This window comes from Dendrobates tinctorius, unplaced genomic scaffold (assembly GCF_039654945.1).
Source record: "Dendrobates tinctorius isolate UK_male_01 unplaced genomic scaffold, ASM3965494v1 ptg000134l, whole genome shotgun sequence".
NCBI lineage: Eukaryota > Metazoa > Chordata > Amphibia > Anura > Dendrobatidae > Dendrobates > Dendrobates tinctorius.
In genome coordinates this window covers 12,265,961-12,286,935 of record NW_027361802.1, presented here as the reverse complement: position 1 = coordinate 12,286,935, position 20,975 = coordinate 12,265,961, and positions in this window count along the sequence as shown.

Genomic DNA, 20,975 nt, shown 5'->3' with positions numbered 1-20,975 from the left:
ACAAAAAAATGATCTTTTTTAAAAGTGATGCAAACGGATGCATTTTAAAGCAAGCGCATTCATGCTTAACATATGCAGTGAATTGAAAAAGTATTCATGCCCCATGAAATTGTCTACATTTTTTCACACTATACCCTTACTATCTATCTCTACACCCAAATCACTTTTGTAATTTACTTTATTACACAGCATCCTACACTTCTCCCTATCAATGAAAACCCTAAATGTATTTTTTACTGCACTTCCTGTGATGCATTTCCTATGATGCACTTCCTGTGATGCACTTGCTATGATTCACTTCCTGTGATTCACTTCCTGTGATGCACTTCCTATGATGCACTTCCTGTGATTCACTTCCTGTGATGTACTTCCTGTGATGCACTTCTCTCTGTTGTCATCGTAGCTTCTGTGAAAGGAGACATCATCAGGGGTGGAGATGGATGTGAAGAGTGACACCAGCGCCACCACACAGCTTCTAGCACTGCCCTCAAATGAACTGTCAACAGGGGGCAGTGATAAAAGCAGTTAGTGACATAAGCACAGACCCATGATGACAATTCATTTTGAGGGCAGTGCTAGAAGCTGTGAGTCTGCGCTGATGTCACCCTTTGCTTCTATCTCCATCCCCTGATGATGTCTTCTTTCAGTTAGAAGCTGCTGGAGAGACAGAAACGAAGTGTGGATGCTGCATTCAAATCTGCCAAAACGTCCATCACCCAGAATCTAGGATGTCTTCAAAGGAGACAGCAATGCAAGAAACCAGTAAGTAACTGCAGCGCTGCTCCCTGGTGACGTCCTGTTCCAGAAGGGACAATGGAAGCAGCAGGGAGTGAGTGCAGCCCCAGCTTTCTGTAACGTAACATTTGAGACTCCTTTCAAACAAAACATCACAGTAGTACAGTAAAATAAAACATATTTAGAGATTAGGTAGATATGGCAAAATAAAGCTCCTTACAAAGATGGCTAGGGTTTAAAGATAGTTAGAAAACACATTTTAGGTGCTGGACCACCCCTTTAAATGTTATTTATCCAGAGTTAAAGTGATATACCAACATAAAGTAACAAGTGGTTTGTGAAGTGTAAAGGAAACTATAGATGGTTTTCTAAATATTTAACAAAATATAAATCTGAAAATTGTAACGTGCATTTGTAATCAGCCCCCCCTCGACTTGATACTTTGTATGATCACCTTTTGCTGTAATTACTGTTGCAAGTCTTTTCAGATCTCCACTGTTCACACTGAAATCCCCATAAGTGCACAAAAGGTCATGGTGTTATGACTTCAAAGCGTGTGCCATGACCTTGCATGTGCATGTACAAAATCCTCCTGTGCCTAAGCAGAGCTGAAAATCCTCAGCCCAACTTGAAAAAAAAGTGACGAGGGCTGGACGGGTGAGGAGCAGAATAGCCTAAGAGGTGAGGGGTGTTGTAAGTATAATAGTTTCTATTATTTTTTACGTCTTACATTTATTATTAGTGTTCAGCATTCCGATACTGCAAATATCGGGTATCGGCCGATATTCGCTGTATCGGAATTCCGATACCGAGTACCGATATTTTTTCAATATCAGAATCGGAAGTTCCCATAATGCAATGAGCCACTGTTGTGGCTCTGATTGGCTGCCGAAATGACGTCATCATGATGCGCGGTCTGTGCGCATCATGATGCGCCATCAGTTCGGGCCTTCCGGGGGGTCTGTGCCGACTGCCCGGGGGTCTGTACCGGCCTGCCGGGGGTCTATGCCGACTGCCCGGGGTCTGTGCCGGCCTGCCGGTGGTCTGTGCCGACTGTCCGGGGGTCTGTGCCGACTGCCCGGGGGTCTGTGTGGACTGCCGGGGGTCTGTACCGGCCTGCCGGGGGGCTGTGCCGGCCTGCCAGTGGTCTGTGCCGACTGTCCGGGGGTCTGTGCAGGCATCGTCTGATGGGACTACAAGTCCCATCGGGCGATGCCTGCTACCATGACGGTGATTGACACATTAGCCAATGATGGGACAGTAGTAGTCCGATCATCCGGCTAATGTGTTGAATGTGAAAAAAAAACATACTACATACATACTACATACATACTACATACATGCTACATACATACTACATACATACTAAATGCTACATACATACTACATACATGCTACATACATACTACATACATACTACATGCTGCATACATACTACATATATGCTACATGCTACATACATACTACATATATACTACATGCAGACTACATATATAATACATGCATGCAACATGCATACATACATACTACATATACACTACATACAACATACATACAACATATATACTACATGCATGCAACATGCATACTACATATATACCACATATATACTACATGCATGCAACATATATACTACATATATACTACATGCAACATGCATACTACATATATACTACATGCATGCAACATGCATACTACATATATACCACATATATACTACATGCATGCAACATATATATACTACATATATGCAACATGCATACTACATATATACCACATATATACTACATGCATGTAACATACATATATACTACATGCATGCAACATACATATATATACTACATGCAACATGCATACTACATATATACCACATATATACTACATGCATGCAACATACATACTACATATATACCACATATATACTACATGCATACTACTTATATACCACATGCATGCAACATACATATATACAACATATATACTACATGGAACATACATACTACATATATACTACATACATACATATATACTACATATATACCACATGCAACATACATGCTACATATATACTACATGCATGCAACATATATACCACATATATACTACATGCATGCAACATACATACATACAACATATATACTACATGCATGCAACATGCATACTACATATATACAACATATATACTACATGCATGCAACATACATATATACAACATATATACTACATGTAACATACATACTACATGCATGCAACATGCATACTACATGCATGCAACATACATACATACTACATATATACCACATGCATACTACATATATACTACAAATATACCACATGCATGCAACATGCATACTACATATATACCACAAATATACTACATGCATGCAACATATATACCACATGCATGCAGAATGCATACTACATATATACAACATATATACTACATGCATGCAACATACATATATACTACATGCAACATACATACTACATACATACTACATATATACCACATGCATGCAACATGCATACTACATATATACTACATATATACTACATGCATGCAACATACATATATACTACATGCATGCAACATACATACATACTACATATATACCACATGCATGCAACATGCATACTACATATATACTACATATATAATACATGCATGCAACATACATACTACATATATACCACATGCATGCAACATGCATGCTACATATATACCACATTCATGCAACATGCATACTACATATATACCACATGCATGCAACATGCATACTACATATATACTACATGCATGGAACATACATATATACTACATGCATGCAACATACATACATACAACATATATACTACATGCATGCAATATGCATACTGCATATATACAACATATATACTACATGCATGCAACATACATATATACTACATATATACTACATGCAACATACATACTACATACATACTACATATATACCACATGCATGCAACATGCATACTACATATATACTACATGCATGCAACATGCATACTACATATATACCACATGCATGCAACATACATATATACTACATGCAACATGCCTACTACATATATACTACATGCATGCAACATACATACATACTACATATATACCACATGCATGCAACATGCATACTACATATATACCACATATATACTACATGCATGCAACATACATACAACATATATACTACATGCATGCAACATGCATGCAACATGCATACAACATATATACAACATATATACTACATACATATTTACTACATATATACTACATGCAACATACATACTACATATATACCACATGCATGCATGCATCATGCATACTACATATATACTACATATATACTACATGCATGCAATATACATATATACTACATGCATGCAACATACATACATACTACATATATACCACATGCATGCAACATGCATACTACATATATACTACATATATAATACATGCATGCAACATACATACTACATATATACCACATGCATGCAACATGCATGCTACATATATACCACATTCATGCAACATGCATACTACATATATACCACATGCATGCAACATGCATACTACATATATACTACATGCATGGAACATACATATATACTACATGCATGCAACATACATACATACAACATATATACTACATGCATGCAATATGCATACTGCATATATACAACATATATACTACATGCATGCAACATACATATATACTACATATATACTACATGCAACATACATACTACATACATACTACATATATACCACATGCATGCAACATGCATACTACATATATACTACATGCATGCAACATGCATACTACATATATACCACATGCATGCAACATACATATATACTACATGCAACATGCCTACTACATATATACTACATGCATGCAACATACATACATACTACATATATACCACATGCATGCAACATGCATACTACATATATACCACATATATACTACATGCATGCAACATACATACAACATATATACTACATGCATGCAACATGCATGCAACATGCATACAACATATATACAACATATATACTACATACATATTTACTACATATATACTACATGCAACATACATACTACATATATACCACATGCATGCATGCATCATGCATACTACATATATACTACATATATACTACATGCATGCAATATACATATATACTACATGCATGCAACATACATACTACATATATACCACATGCATGCAACATGCATACTACATATATACTACATGCATGCAACATACATACATACATACAACATATATACTACATGCATGCAACATGCATGCAACATGCATACAACATATATACAACATATATACTACATACATATTTACTACATATATACTACATGCAACATACATACTACATATATACCACATGCATGCATGCATCATGCATACTACATATATACTACATATATACTACATGCATGCAATATACATATATACTACATGCATGCAACATATATACCACATGCATGCAACATGCATACTACATATATACTACATGCATGCAACATACATATATACTACATACAATACATTCATACAATACATATAGACATACAGTACATATAACATAGAGTACATACTCACCATCACTTGTCATTTTGATCCCCGAAGCCATTGTCATCTGTGGAATAAATATTAAAATAACAAACCACCAATATACTTACCCCTGATCCGCAGAAGTCCACGAGTGTCCCACGACGATCTTGTGTGGAGAACAGCAGCATCAGCTGATGCTACTGTTTTCTACGGGCTGCAGGAATCCAATGACGGGAGGTAAGTATCCTTCCGCACTGTATTCCTCCGCCACTGAAAAAAAAAAGGCCCTAGTCTCACTTTATGGCCAAAGCTGCGTGGGAAATTTCTCACACAGCAATGCCATAAAATGAGACTAGGGACTTTTTTTTTTTTTTTTACAGTGGCGGAGGAATACAGGGCGGAAGGATACCTACCTCCGGTCATTGGTTTCCTGGAGCCCGTAGAGAACAGTAGCATCAGCTACTGTTCTCCACGCAAGATCGTCGTGGGACACTCGTGGACTTCTGCGGATCAGGGGTAAGTATAATGGTGGTTTGTTATTTTAATATTTATTCCACAGACAACAATGGCTTCGGGGATCAAAGTGACAAGTGATGGTGAGTATGTACTCTATCTTATATGTGCTGTATGTCTATATGTATGTATTGTATGAATGTATTGTATGTAGTATATATGTATGTTGCATGCATGTAGTATATATGTAGTATATATGTAGTATGCATGTTGCATGCATGTGGTATATATGTATATTGCATGCATGTAGTATATATGTGGTATATATGTAGTATGCATGTTGCATGCATGTAGTATATATGTTGTATGTATGTTGCATGCATGTGGTATATATGTAGTATGCATGTAGTATATATGTAATATGTATGTAGTATGTATGTTGCATGCATGTAGTATATATGTAGTATGTATGTTGCATGTAGTATATATGTATGTTGCATGCATGTAGTATATATGTGGTATATATGTAGTATGCATGTAGTATATATGTGGTTTATATGTAGTATGTATGTTGCATGCATGTAGTATATATGTTGTAGGTATGCATGTTGCATGCATGTGGTATATATGTAGTATGTATATTGCATGCATGTGGTATATATGTAGTATGTATGTTGCATGCATGTAGTATATATGTTGTATGTATATAGCATGCATGTGGTATATATGTAGTATGTATGTTGCATGCATGTAGTATGTATGTAGTATGCATGTTGCATGTAGTGTATATGTAGTATGTATGTAGTATATATGTGGTATATATGTAGTATGCATGTAGTATATATGTATGTTGCATGCATGTGGTATATATGTAGTATGCATGTAGTATATATGTGGTATATATGTAGTATGTATGTTGCATGCATGTAGTATATATGTTGTATGTATGCATGTTGCATGCATGTGGTATATATGTAGTATGTATGTTGCATGCTTGTGGTATATATGTAGTATGTATGTTGCATGCATGTAGTATATATGTTGTATGTATGTATATTGCATGCATGTGGTATATATGTAGTATGTATGTTGCATGCATGTAGTATATATGTAGTATGCATGTTGCATGTAGTATATATGTAGTATGTATGTAGTATATATGTGGTATATGTAGTATGCATGTTGCATGCATGTAGTATATATGTTGTATGTATGTTGCATGCATGTAGTATATATGTGGTATATATGTAGTATGCATGTTGCATGCATGTAGTATATATGTTGTATGTATGTATGTTGCATACATATGGTATATATGTAGTATGCATGTAGTATGCATGTAGTATATATGTAGTATGTATGTTGCATGCATGTAGTATATATGTGGTATATATGTAGTATGCATGTAGTATATATGTAGTATATATGTATGTTGCATGCATGTGGTATATATGTAGTATGCATGTAGTATATATGTGGTATATATGTAGTATTTATGTAGTATATATGTAGTATGCATGTTGCATGTAGTATACATGTAGTATGTATGTAACATGTATGTAGTATATATGTAGTTTATATGTAGTATGCATGTTGCATGCATGTAGTATATATGTAGTATGTATGTAGCATGTATGTAGTATGTATGTTGCGTGCATGTAGTATATATGTAGTATGCATGTTGCATGTAGTATATATGTAGTATGTATGTAGCATGTATGTAGTATATATGTAGTATGCATGTTGCATGCATGTAGTATATATGTAGTATGTTTGTAGCATGTATGTAGTATGCTTGTTGCATGCATGTAGTATATATGTAGTATGTATGTAGCATGTATGTAGTATGTATGTTGCATGCATGTAGTATATATGTAGTATGTATGTAGCATGTATGTTACATGTATGTTACATGTATGTAGTATGTATGTTGCATGTATATTTTTTTTTTGTGCATTCAACACATTAGCCGGATTATGGGACTACTGCTGTCCCATCATTGGCCAATGTGTCAATCACTGTCATGGTAGCAGGCATCGCCCGATGGGACTTGTAGTCCCATCGGACGGTCCTGCACAGACCCCCGCAGCCTGCACAGACCCCCGGACAGTCGGTACAGACCACCGGCAGGCCTGCACAACCCCCCGGCAGGCCGGCACAGACCCCCGGACAGTCGGTACAGACCACCGGCAGGCCGGCACAGCCCCTCGGCAGGCCGGTACAGACCCCCGCAGCCTGCACAGACCCCCGGACAGTCGGTACAGCCCACCGGCAGGCCGGCACAGCCCCCCGGCAGGCCGGTACAGACCCCTGGCAGTCCGCACAGATCCCCGGGCAGTCGGCACAGACCACCGGAAGGTCCGTACACCCCCCCGAGAGGCTGTACAAGGACAGAAAAGGGTTTTTCTTATTCCGATACCGTAAGTCCCATAGACTTGAATGGGACTTCCGGTATCGGAACCGGCGATACCCGATACTTTTTTCGTATCTGGCCGATACCATCCGATCCGATATTTTAGGGTATCAGATGGTATCGCTCAACACTATTTATTATGCTTTTGGGTCTGAAGAGACATCAGAGCATAACAAGGGATACTAAATTTGCTCAGAATAACTTCTCATGAATCAATTTTCAGTGCAAACAGGTAAATGAGAATTTTAAGAAGCCAGCTCTTTCCCATGAGTAAAGGTGCCGCGTGCACCAGAAAAGCATCAGTGTAAAAACTTTAGATCTATTGACCTGGATACTTTCTCTGAAAATTATGACTGTTTCCATCTCTAGCAGTGACGCTGCTCAAAGCACCAGAAAGAAATAGGCTATTATGGTGACCTGTCTTGTTCTTAAAATTCGAATTCACCTGTTCGCAATTTTGATCTTTTCTCTGAAAAAGATGAATTTGACTTTTGCCTGACCTGCTAATCTCTATTTGACAGTTGTTGCACTGAATTAGAAGGGTTGCAAGGGTTGGGGGGGCAAGTGCAGTTTGAAGATTTTATCTTGAGCATCCACTGCTGGAATCATGCAGGTCCTTGTTACTGTTCAAGTCTAGTATCAGGATGTGGACCTTTAACTTCCAGAACTGCTTTTCTTTTCATTTATCTGTAATCTCTTTCATCTTTTATATCTTTAATCTTGGTGTTGTCCGGACACCAATAATATCGACAAAATAAGCTACAGAAGCTAAAGCCATTTTTGAAAAAAAAAATTCTGATTTATTTAAAAAGGCAGGATCTCTTATTCTGCAACTGTTTGATTCCTGCAGACAGATGTGAAGAGACACATGTCAACATGTGAAAATGAAATGGCGCACTTTGTCACTGCAATATCTGCCGCTGACATCATTTTGGCACACCATGATCTGAAAATACATACAAATTGGTAGCGCAGCACTCTGATTCATGCGTGATATATTGTTTGTTCCTGGGAGCATTTTGGTCAATTTTGATATTTGATATACATTTACTTTTAAGTCAATGAAACTCAGCAATAAAGTTGGTAAAATATAACTTTTAATCATTACTTTAAAATATCCCATATGAGGAACTATTAAAATACACAACCATACTATCACTATTCCAAGTAAATCTTATTGCTTGTGCTCCAAACCTTATGATATAAAAACAAATCATAATGAAATATACCTTCTATTCTTGATATTACCGGTCTCCCTTTTAGAGGAGACAAACCTTCGTGAGCTTTTGGCAAAATATAAAATGTAGGTGCCAAGGAAAATTGAGGCAGTAAGAATTCAGATGCATTTCGGTCAATCACTCCTTTAAACTGTCCAAAAGTAATGTTTTAAGTTCCTTCAGAAAAGCATTAGTCGGATTAGAGGAGATAATTTTATAACATCCTTCATCTCCCAGAAGGGTGGTACACATTTTGTGATATTGTGCCAAATCCATGACCACATTATTCCCACCTTTATCTGAAGGTTTCATTACTATCTGTTTGTCTTTTTCTAAAGTAACTAGTCAATGAATTTCATTGTTGGTGAGATTATAATTTATAGGTTTATTTGTCTTAGCCAGGTTCTCAAGATCATTATAGGCCATGTGCACAAAAACATCTACTGAGGATATGTCCCTGGCTACAGGTGGCATCTTTTTAATTCAGTAAAAGGGCCTTCCTTTCAGTCATTAGGATTTACTACAGATAAATTATAAAAGAATCTAATGTATTTGAGAAGGGAATCTGAAACCGGGCCAGATTGTCACAAGCACACATTTTCTTTTATAAAATGTTTATGCCACTTTAATTTTCTGGAAAAGAGGTTCACATCTTTGAAGCTTTCAAAAATACAAAATCCAATGTGGGTACAAATTGAAGGTCTATATTCAAAACTCCCAGTTCTACCTGACTCAATTGTTTAGATAATAAATTTATTACCTGGGTGGTTCTTGGGGGTTGTACGTGCTCAGAGGGTGGGATTGATTCGTTAATGAATACCCTCTAAAAAATTAGTACTTTGCGACATCTAGCTATCATTTCCTCTACTACATGTACCCCCTTGTAAGCAGGTTGCGGGATACAGTGACGCAAGGGAGGCAGAGCAAGGGTTAACAGGTTAACAATTTAATTGGAACAATAGAGAAACTCCTCACAGAGAGAAAACATTTAAATTGAAAAGGGGAAATTGTAATGTAACAACAGTCCAGTAATCAAAATTATTGTGTCTTTAACCCCTTCACCCCCAAGGGTGGTTTGCACGTTCATGACCGGGCCAATTTTTACAATTCTGACCACTGTACCTTTATGAGGTCATAACTCTTGAACGCTTCCATGGATCCCGGTGATTCTGACATTGTTTTCTCGTGACATATTGTACTTCATGTTAGTGGTAAAATTTTATTCAAATAACTTGCGTTTATTTGTGAAAAAAGCGGAAATTTGGCAACAATTTTGAAAATTTCGCAATTTTCCAACTTTGAATTTTTATGCCCTTAAATCACAGAGATACGGCACACAAAAAACTTGATAACTAAGATTTCCCACATGTTTACTTTACATCAGCACAATTATGGAACCAAAATTTTTTTTTGTTAGGAAGTTATAAGGGTTAAAAGTTGACCAGCGATTTCTCATTTTTACAACACCATTTTATTTTTAGGACCACATCACATTTGAAGCCACTTTGAGGGGTCTATATGATAGAAAATACCCAAAAGTGACACCATTCTAAAAACTGCACCCCTTAAGGTGCTCAAAACCACATTCAAGAAGTTTATTAACCCTTTAGGTGCGTCACAGGAATTTTTTTGAATATTTAAAAAAAAATGAACATTTAACTTTTTTTCACAAAAAAAATACTTCAGGTTCAATTTTTTTTATTTTACCAAGGGTAACAGGAGAAATTGGACTAGAAATGTTATTGTGCAATTTGTCCTGAGTACGCTGATACCTGATTTGTGGGGGGGAACCACTGTTTCGGCGCATGGCAGAGCTCAGAATGGAAGGAGCGCCGTTTGACTTTTTTAATGCAAAATTGGCTGGAATTCAGATCGGATGCCATGTCACGTTTGGAGAGTCCCTGATGTACCTAAACAGTGGAAACCCCCTACAAGTGACCCCATTTTGGAAACTAGACCCCCCAAGGAACTTATCTAGATATGTGGTGAGAACTTTGAACCCACAAGGGCTTTACAGAAGTTTATAACGTACAGCTGTGCAATTAAAAAATCATATTTTTTCCACAAAAATGATCTTTTCACCCCAATTTTTATTTTCCCAAGGGTAACAGGACCCTAAAAGTTATTGTGCAATTTGTCCTGAGTACGCTGATACCCCACATGTGGGGGTAAACCACTATTTGGGCGCATGGCAGAGCTCGGAAGGGAAGCAGCACCATTTGACGTTTTTGGCTGGAATTGAGATCAGCCACCATGTTGCGATTGGAAAACCCCTGATGTACCAAAAGAGTGGAAACCCCCCACAAATGACACCATTTTGGAAACTAGACCCCCTAAGGAACTTATCTAGATGTGTGGTGAGAACTTTGAACCCCCAAGGGCTTCACAGAAGTTTATAACATAAAGCCGTACAATTAAAAAATCATATTTCTTCCACAAAAATGATCTTTTCACCCTCAATTCTTATTTTTCCAAGGGTAACAGGACCCTAAAAGTTATTGTGCAATTTGTCCTGAGTACGCTGATACCCCACATGTGGGGGTAAACCACTATTTGGGCGCATGGCAGAGCTCGGAAGGGAAGCAGCGCCATTTGACATTTTTGGCTGGAATTGAGATAGGACACCATGTCGCGATTGGAAAACCCCTGATGTACCAAAACAGTGGAAACCCCCCACAAATGACACCATTTTGGAAACTAGACCCCCTAAGGAACTTATCTAGATGTGTGGTGAGAACTTTGAACCCCCAAGGGCTTCACAGAAGTTTATAACATAAAGCCATACAATTAAAAAATCATATTTTTTCCACAAAAATGATCTTTTCACCCTCAATTCTTATTTTTCCAAGGGTAACAGCACCCTAAAAGTTATTGTGCAATTTGTCCTGAGTACGCTGATACCCCACATGTGGGGGTAAACCACTATTTGGGTGCATGGCAGAGCTCGGAAGGGAAGCAGCGCCATTTGACATTTTTGGCTGGAATTGAGATCGGACACCATGTTGCGATTGGAAAACCCCTGATGTACCTAAACAGTGGAAACCCCCCACAAATGACACCATTTTGTAAACTAGACCCCCCAAGGAACTTATCTAGATGTGTGGTGAGCACTTTAAACCCCCAGTGCTTCACAGAAGTTTATAATGCCCGGGCATGAAAATAAAAAAATCATATTTTTTCCACAAACATGATCAATTAGTCCCCAATTTTTTCATTTTCCCAAGGGTAACAGGAGAAATTGGACCCCAAAAGTTGTTGTCCAATTTGTCATGAGTACGCTGACACCCCATATGTGGGAGAAAACTACTGTATGGACACACGTCGGGGCTCGGAAGGGAAGTAGTGACGTTTTGGAATGCAGACTTTGATGGAATGGTCTGCGGGTGTCATGTGCGTTTGGAGAGCCCCTGATGTACCTAAACTATTGAAACTCCTCATAAGTGACTCCATTTTGGACACTAGACCCCCCGCGGAACTTATCTAGATGTGTGGTGAGCACTTTGAACCCCCAAGTGCTTCACAGAAGTTTATAACGCTCGGACGTGAAAATAAAAAAATCATTTTTTTCCACAAAAATGATATTTTTGCCCCCAATTTTTTATTTTCCTAAGGGTAACAGGAGAAATTGGACCCCAAAAATTGTTTTGCAATTTGTCCTGAGTAGGCTGATACCCTACATGTGGTGGAAAAACACTGTTTGGGCGCATGGCAGAGCTTGGAAGGGAAGGAGCACCATTTCACTTTTTCAACTCAGAATTGGCTGGAATTGAGATCATACGCAATGTTGCATTTGGAGAGCCCCTGATGTGCCCAAACAGTGGAAACCCCCAATTCTAACTCCAACCCGAACCCCAACACACCCCTAACCCTAATCTCAGCCCTAACCCTAGCCCTAACCCTAACCCTAGCCCTAACCCTAGCCCTAACCCTACCCTAACCCTAACCCTAGCCCTAACCCTAGCCCTTTCCCTAATGGAAAAATGGAAATAAATACATTTTTTTTATTTTATTATTTTTCCCTAACTAAGGGGGTGATAACAGGGGGGTTTGATTTACTATTTATGGCGGTTTTTAAGTTTGGCAGCTGTCGCACGCTAAAAGACGCTTTTTATTGTAAAAATAGTTTTTGCATCACCACATATTGAGAGCTATAATTTTTCCGTATTTTGACCCACCGAGTCATGTGAGGTCTTATTTTTTGTGGGACGAGTTGACGTTTTTATTGGTACCATTTTCGGGCACGTGACATTTTTTGATCGCTTTTTATTCCGATTTTTGGGACGCAGAATGAACAAAAACCAGCGTTTCATGAATTTCTTTTGGGGAGGTGCGTTTACACCGTTCCGCGTGCGGTAAAATTGATTAAGCGGTTTTATTCTTCGGGTCAGTACGGTTACAGCGATACCTCATTTAGGTCGTTTTTTTATGTTTTGTCGGTTTTATGCAATGAAAACTATTTTATATAAAAAATAATTAGTTTTGCATCACTTTATTCTGCGAGCTATAACTTTTTTATTTTTTCGCTGATGATGCTGTGTGGCAGCTCGTTTTTTGCGGGACAAGATGACGTTTTCAGCGATACCATGGATATTTATATGCGTCTTTTTGATCGCGCGTTATTACACTTTTTGTTTGGCGGTATGATAATAAATCATTATTTTTGCTTCATTTTTTATTTTTATTTTTTAAGGGGTTCACTAAAGGGGTTATCTAATGGGACAGTTTTATAGGGTGGGTCGTTACAGACGCGGCGATACCTAATATGTGTACTTTTATTGTTTTTTTTTTTTTTTATTTCCAAAAAATGGATTTATTTGGGGGAATATTTTTTTTTTTCTAATTTATTTGGCGATTTTTTTTTAATTTATTTTAACACTTTTTTTATTTTTTTTTAACTTTATTAAATAGTCCCAGGTGGGACATCACTGTCCTGTGACAGATCGCTGATCTGTAACATCACAGATCACTGTGACAGATCAGCGATCTGTCACAGGCAGTGCCGAAGGCTTCCTCATGCCTGTGCTTTGCAGGCACTGAGGAAGCCCCGAAGGCCCCCGTCGCCATCTTGGATTCGGGGGCCTGCAGGAAAGGAGCCCCCCGCAGCAGCACTGCACATTGCGCTGCCGTGGGGGGCTCAGGGAAGCACGGAGGGAGCCCCCTCCCTGCCGATGCTTCCCTTTAACCCCCGGTACACCGCGATCGTGTTTGATCGCGGTGTGCAAGGGGCTAACGTGTCAGGGGCGGTCCGTGACCGCCCCTGACACATTGTGCCGGGTGTCAGCTGTGATAATCAGCTGACACCCGGCTGCGATCAGAGGCGCTCACCACGTGGGCGCCGCTGATCGCGATAGATGTACTATCCCGTCCATGGGCATAGGGGCCCGGGTCCCATGGACGGGATAGTACGTCTCATGTCAGAAAGGGGTTAAGGTCCTCCGCCTCAAGTGATCCGATGGGGTTGTAGTCCCGGGAATGGCCAGTGGAGTTTCCTGAGATGAGGTCCAAAAGATAATGATACAACTTCTGGCGGCAGTGGGCATTCACCGGTTTTACCCGCTGAGCCCCTCGCCCATAATCCTGTGCAGCTGAAGCAAAGAGAGCTTCCAAAGTCCCGGAGTGAAGTGTTGGCTGCTGTGCTCTGGCCGGCAGAGAAGATTGCAACTTAATGTGCTGCAGCTGTCCCTCACCTCATTGCGCGAGTGCGGTCTCACTTTCAGCCGGGCGCATGGTGTTCTCCAATCTCAGCGTTCTGCCTGAGTGTCCAATGGAAGCCGGCCGCAGCACGTTGCAGCGCTGATGCTCGAGGTGTGGAGGGCACTGCTCACCCTGCTGTGCTCTTCCCGATGGCGGGAACCTGACTGCCGCTTCGCACGCTTTCGGCTTTGCTTCCGGTTTAACCACGTCCCCTTGCGCCGATTCATGGGGCCTGTCCGGTCCCCTTTGTCTTCCCCTGGGCAACATGGGACGCAGCCTCGACAGTTCCAGACCAGGCATAATAAAGGTAACTGCAGCTCGGTCCGCCTCCTTACACCCTCACTGTCTGCCTCTTGCATTTTTTGTTCTAACCTCCGTGTCTGATACCTCTGTCAGTTGATGATAGGTCTGTTTCCACATTTTTGCCTAATGGAATGGTCCACACACAAGAACTCCTTATTCTCTCTTACAAAGTTTTTGAGCTTTCTCTCTGTTAAACGAAACTGGAACATTCAATGCATTTTGTAAGTTGGTCTCCCTAGAAGAAAAATCTGATTCCACAGAAATTTTTTTGGTGATATCAATATGTTTTTTAAGTTTCTGGCTCCAATTCTGTAGTAGAATTTTCTCCTCATCGAGGAATAACCGCATCATTCTAAGTGAACTTGCCATTGTCTCCCTTTCCCATTTTGCCATAAGGTCAGAGTTGTTATGGTGGATCCCTGGTGTCATCGTTATTCTGAGGCCCTTAGGAACTATGACAGCTTTCATAGTTATTGATGCTTTGCACTTCCCACCACAAACTTATCCGATTCTTACAGATTTTAGTGAGCTCTTTTAACACGTGGTTATAGGAGGGGGTATATTTTTTCTGTGTGAAATTACGATCTGAAATGATATCTATCACTTCTGCCATCCTTAGTTCTGTATTTAGTACTGTGGACAGGAAACCTGCCATATCTATTATTAATATATAAGGTATGTACTATATATTCAGCACAAAAATAAATATTGCAAGAAATACCAACTATTTGCTCCACTGAGCATGGGATAAAAATAAACAGGGGAAAAAAATACAAACACACGATATACTGATATATAATATAATAATCACATTAATATAAATAAAAATATAAATAAATATCAAAAGTGTGATTGAACCAATCTCCCAAAAAGGGATGGCAGACCATCCGGTATGTATGAAAAAATTTACTCAAGAGTGGATGGAAAATAAAAAATCCCACAGGATCAAAAAATATGCAACATGAATGATGATACAATGATAAAATAATAAAAATAATAATAATAATAATGAATGGTAAAGTCTTTGTGGAAAAAATGCCTTTATTAAAATATTGGCACAAAAATTAAGTACATTAAAAATATATATGTATAATAATAAAAAAGAAAAAATCATAATAATAATAAAATATACAACCACATTAGCGATATATTTATGTATACTAGAAAAACCGTTCCATAACAAAAAAAGGCTAGATTAATAATACAGGTCAAAGAGTGCATAATTATAGTGACACAAAAAATGCATTAATAAATGTGCCAAAAGTGCAAAAGTGCAGCTGTGCAGATAATACAAATCGCCCTAAGGCGTGTGCTATAGAAACAAAATATACCTGTAAGCCAATGACCGCAATGTGGATGGTATAGTAACGCGCCCCGACGGGCGTTTCGGAAATAAAATCTCCTTCGTCAGGGGGATAGATGCATGAGCATGGGATGCAGTTGGATGACATCACTGTTGGACCAGAAGTAACATTCTGCATTCCAGCAGATCGCTGTCAAGTGCTTCAGATGAAGGGTAGCACATAAGGGGTGAAATAGTAACCATCAGGTGTGTGCTATAGCATCATTAGAGATACTTTATATGTTAAATGAAGGCTCCATGCTGTTAGACTATAGTATCACTCACCATTGTGAGGATCCACTCACGGACAAGCCAGGGACCAGGCTGTGTAATATTATCTCCCCTGATGAATCAAGTGTTTGAGGAAACACATCGGGAGGAATGCAGGGAAATTCTCAGACCAGGGTTTGGATAATGAGTAACTTGTTGGCAGATATGCGACAGATACAGACTTATTTGTGTGCAGGAGGAGTTTACACTTTTCTGACAGTAGATGGCAATGTTGTTACTGTTATATGCTTAGTAGAATGTAATGCATATACTTGTTGTACTTTGGTTTCATTCTCTCTCTGGTGAAAGGTCCTTCAGACTTCCTGGTATGCTGTATTAAGTAGCTAATGCATGTACCTCATGTTCTGTGAAGATAAAAGTTCAACCTGCAGTAACCACCGACCCACCAATCAGCTGCTTGACCAGTTCTACCCTCACCTACTGTATCCTCACCCATCCCTTTGTAGATTGTGAGCCCTCGTGGGCAGGGTCCTCTCTCATCCTGTACCAGTCGTGACTTGTGTTGTTTAAGATTACTGTACTTGCATGTATTATGTATACCCCTACTCACATGTAAAGCGCCATGGAATAAATGGCACTATAATAATAATAAATAATAATAATAAATAATAATAATTACCCCATATAATCTACTTTCACAAGTTTCTTCTGCAACCAAACTATACAACAGTTTATGGGCCAAGCATAGAAGACAAAAAGGACTTGGTGAATGCAAAAGAATACTTCAGAGCAAATCTCTCCAAACAAGTAAGACAAGTTAAAGATGAGCAGCAGTTCAGAGCTGAGACTCACAGTAGCTAAGCTAAACAATGGGAACTATCAGTTATGGAAGTTCAAAGTGGAAATGTTATTGTCTAAAGATGATTTATGGGAGGTAATCACTACAGACAGACCCAATCATAATAATCAGACACGAGATAAGAAAAACAAGAGCTACTATGAGCTTATCAGTGGGGTATGATCAGGTAATCCACATAAGGAATGTGAATACAGCAAATTTAATGTGGGAAGCATTGAGAAAGCTACATGAAAGATCCAGCTTAAATCACAAACTATTCCTGCTAAGAAAACTTTACAAGATGAGATTAAGTGCAAAGAAAGACATGTAGAAGCATATAAACTCATGATGGAGGTGGTAACACAGCTAAAGGTACTGTCACACTTAGCGATGTACCAGCGATCCCAACCAGTGATATGGATCGCTGGTACATCGCTAAGTGGTCGCTAGTGAGCTGCCACACAGGCAGATCTCACCAGCGACATCGCAGGGGTCGGGGCCACTACTTACCTGTCACACTAGGCGATCCTGCGTCCTCCCGCCCGGCTCCACCCGTCGCTCATCTCTCCACAGGAAGCGCCGCAGGAAGCTGACGACGAGAAGCGGTCCTGAATGTTCTCGCGCGATCAGCGATTACCAGTGGGGGAGCCGGTCACTGGTAAATATCAGACACAGCGATATCGCTAGCAATATCGCTATAATGTCACAAGTTATAGCGATATTGCTAGCGATATCGCTTAGTGTGACAGTACCTTAAGATCAGTCCATGAAGACATTAAGGAAAGCCATATAGCAGCAATATTATTTTGCAGTTTACTGGATTCTTATACTGCTCTGATAAATGCACTAGAGACAAGACTTGAAGCAGACATTACACTAGAGTTTGAAAAGACCAGCCCTATAGATGAATATCATAGATGGAAAGAGCAAACAAACGATTCCACTGAAAGGAATAGTGAAAATGCTCTTAAAGTGACAGACAAGAAGCCCCATAATACAGAGACAAGAGAATGTTTCAGATGTAGGAAAAAGGGACATCTAAAGAAAGACTGTACTATATGGAAAGCAGAACAACAGAAAATACACCAAAAGGAGAATAAACAAAGTAAAAAGCACAATTTCTAACCCACATGCATATCACTGGAATGGTACATTTGAAGTAACTGATAAAGAGTCATCGCCAGGCTGGTTTAATGACTGAGGAGCAACAAGTCACATGACTAGTGATAAAAGCTTCTTTACTGAACTTGATGAAAATAAGAAGGAAGCAATTTATCTTGCAGATGGGAGTAAAATAACAGCAGAAGGTATTGATCAAGGAATGCTAATCTGTCCTGATAGATTTGGGCATAATTCAAAATTACTAGTAAAGGATGTGTTATATGTTTCAGGACTACAGTAGAAGGAGGATTGTTATCCGTAAGGCGTCTGACAGCCAAAGGACTTACTGTAAAATTCAAAGATCATAATTGTACAATCCTAGCGAGAGATAAGGTAATAATTAATGTTAAAGCAGACACATTAAAAGAACAAATGAAGTTATGTACACATGATCACAAGAATTATATTCACATGTGGCATAGACGTCTAGGACACAGACATCCTGAGAGTATAATGGCACTGTAAAAGAAGAATTTGACAAAAGACCTATTGATATCTGATTGCTCAATTACCATAAAATGTGAATGTTGTATAAAATCTAAAGTTACAAGAGTATCTATACCTAAAGAGAGTGAGACAAAAAACACAAGACCACTTGACTTGGTACACACTGATGTATGTGGTCCCATGAAAGTGACCACGTCAGGAGATAATAGATATATGGTGACCTTCATAGATGACCACTCAAGATACACAGTCACGTACTGGATAAAGAACAAAAGTGAAGGTTTTGAAAAATTAGAAGACTATGTGACAAAGCAAAATAACAAGTTTCAGAGGAAGTCAATCATCATCAGAAGTGATAATGGAGGTGAATTTACAGGACACCAAATAGAAAACTACTAAAGACAGCATGGAATAGCGCACCAAAGACTGTTCCATATACGCCTGAACAGAACTGGGTAGCAGAAAGAAAAAAACGAACTCTGACTGAAATGATAAGATTATGCTGACAGACTCCATACTGCCAGAGAAATACTGGGGTGAAGCAGCAATGACAGCTACCGTATTTTCCAGCATATAAGATGACTTTTTATCCCCTGAGAATCTTCTCAAAAGTCGGGGGTCGTCATGTACGCCGGGTGTCGTCTTATATGGCGTGTGCGGAGCTCTGTGGTCGCCGCATATGGTGCGGGGAGCGGTCTTGATGATGAGGTGCCTCACTGGGAAGGTGTAAGTGAATCAAGCCCACCTTTTTATCCTATTACCTCCTTCTTTCACCTGTCTGGCCCGCCCTTCTCTGCCTTTCATGTCTCCGGAGGATGGAAATGAAGCCGCTCCTTCTCTTTCACCCGTCCGGCCTGCCCTTCTCTGCCTTTCAAATCTTGCGGGGATGGAAGTGAAGTGGCGCAGGCACACATGTGCCGCTACACTTCCATCCTCGCGAGATTTTAAAGGCAGCGAAGGGCGGGCCAGACAGGTGAAAGAGAAGGAGCGGCTTCACTTCCATCCCCATGAGATTTGAAAGGCAGAGAAGGGCAGGCCGGATGGGAGAAAGAGGAGGAGTGGCTTCACTTCCATCCCCGCGAGACTTGAGAGGCAGAGAAGGGCAGGCCGGATGGGTGAAAGAAGGAGGTAATAGGATACAAGGGCGGGCTTGATTCACTTACACCTTCCTGGTGAGGCACCTCGTCATCGGGACTGCTCCCCGCACCATATGCGGCGACCGCAGAGCTCCGCACGTGCCGTATAAGATGACACTCGGCCTATAAGATGACCCCCGACTTATACGGTGAGCATATCCCAAATTCTATATTTTAAATGGAAAAGTTGGGGGTCGTCTTGTATGCCCAGTCGTCTTATATGCCGGAAAATCCGGTACTTACTGTATCTGCAAAAAGACTTTTTTCAAGAAAACTGAAAAAAAACATATAAACTGTTGCAAGGTAAGAAACCAAGTGTGAATCATTTAAGAGTTTTTGGTTGCAAAGTGTTTGTGTTTATTCCAGAAGAAAAACGCTCCAAACTTCAAAACAGAGCCATTGAAGG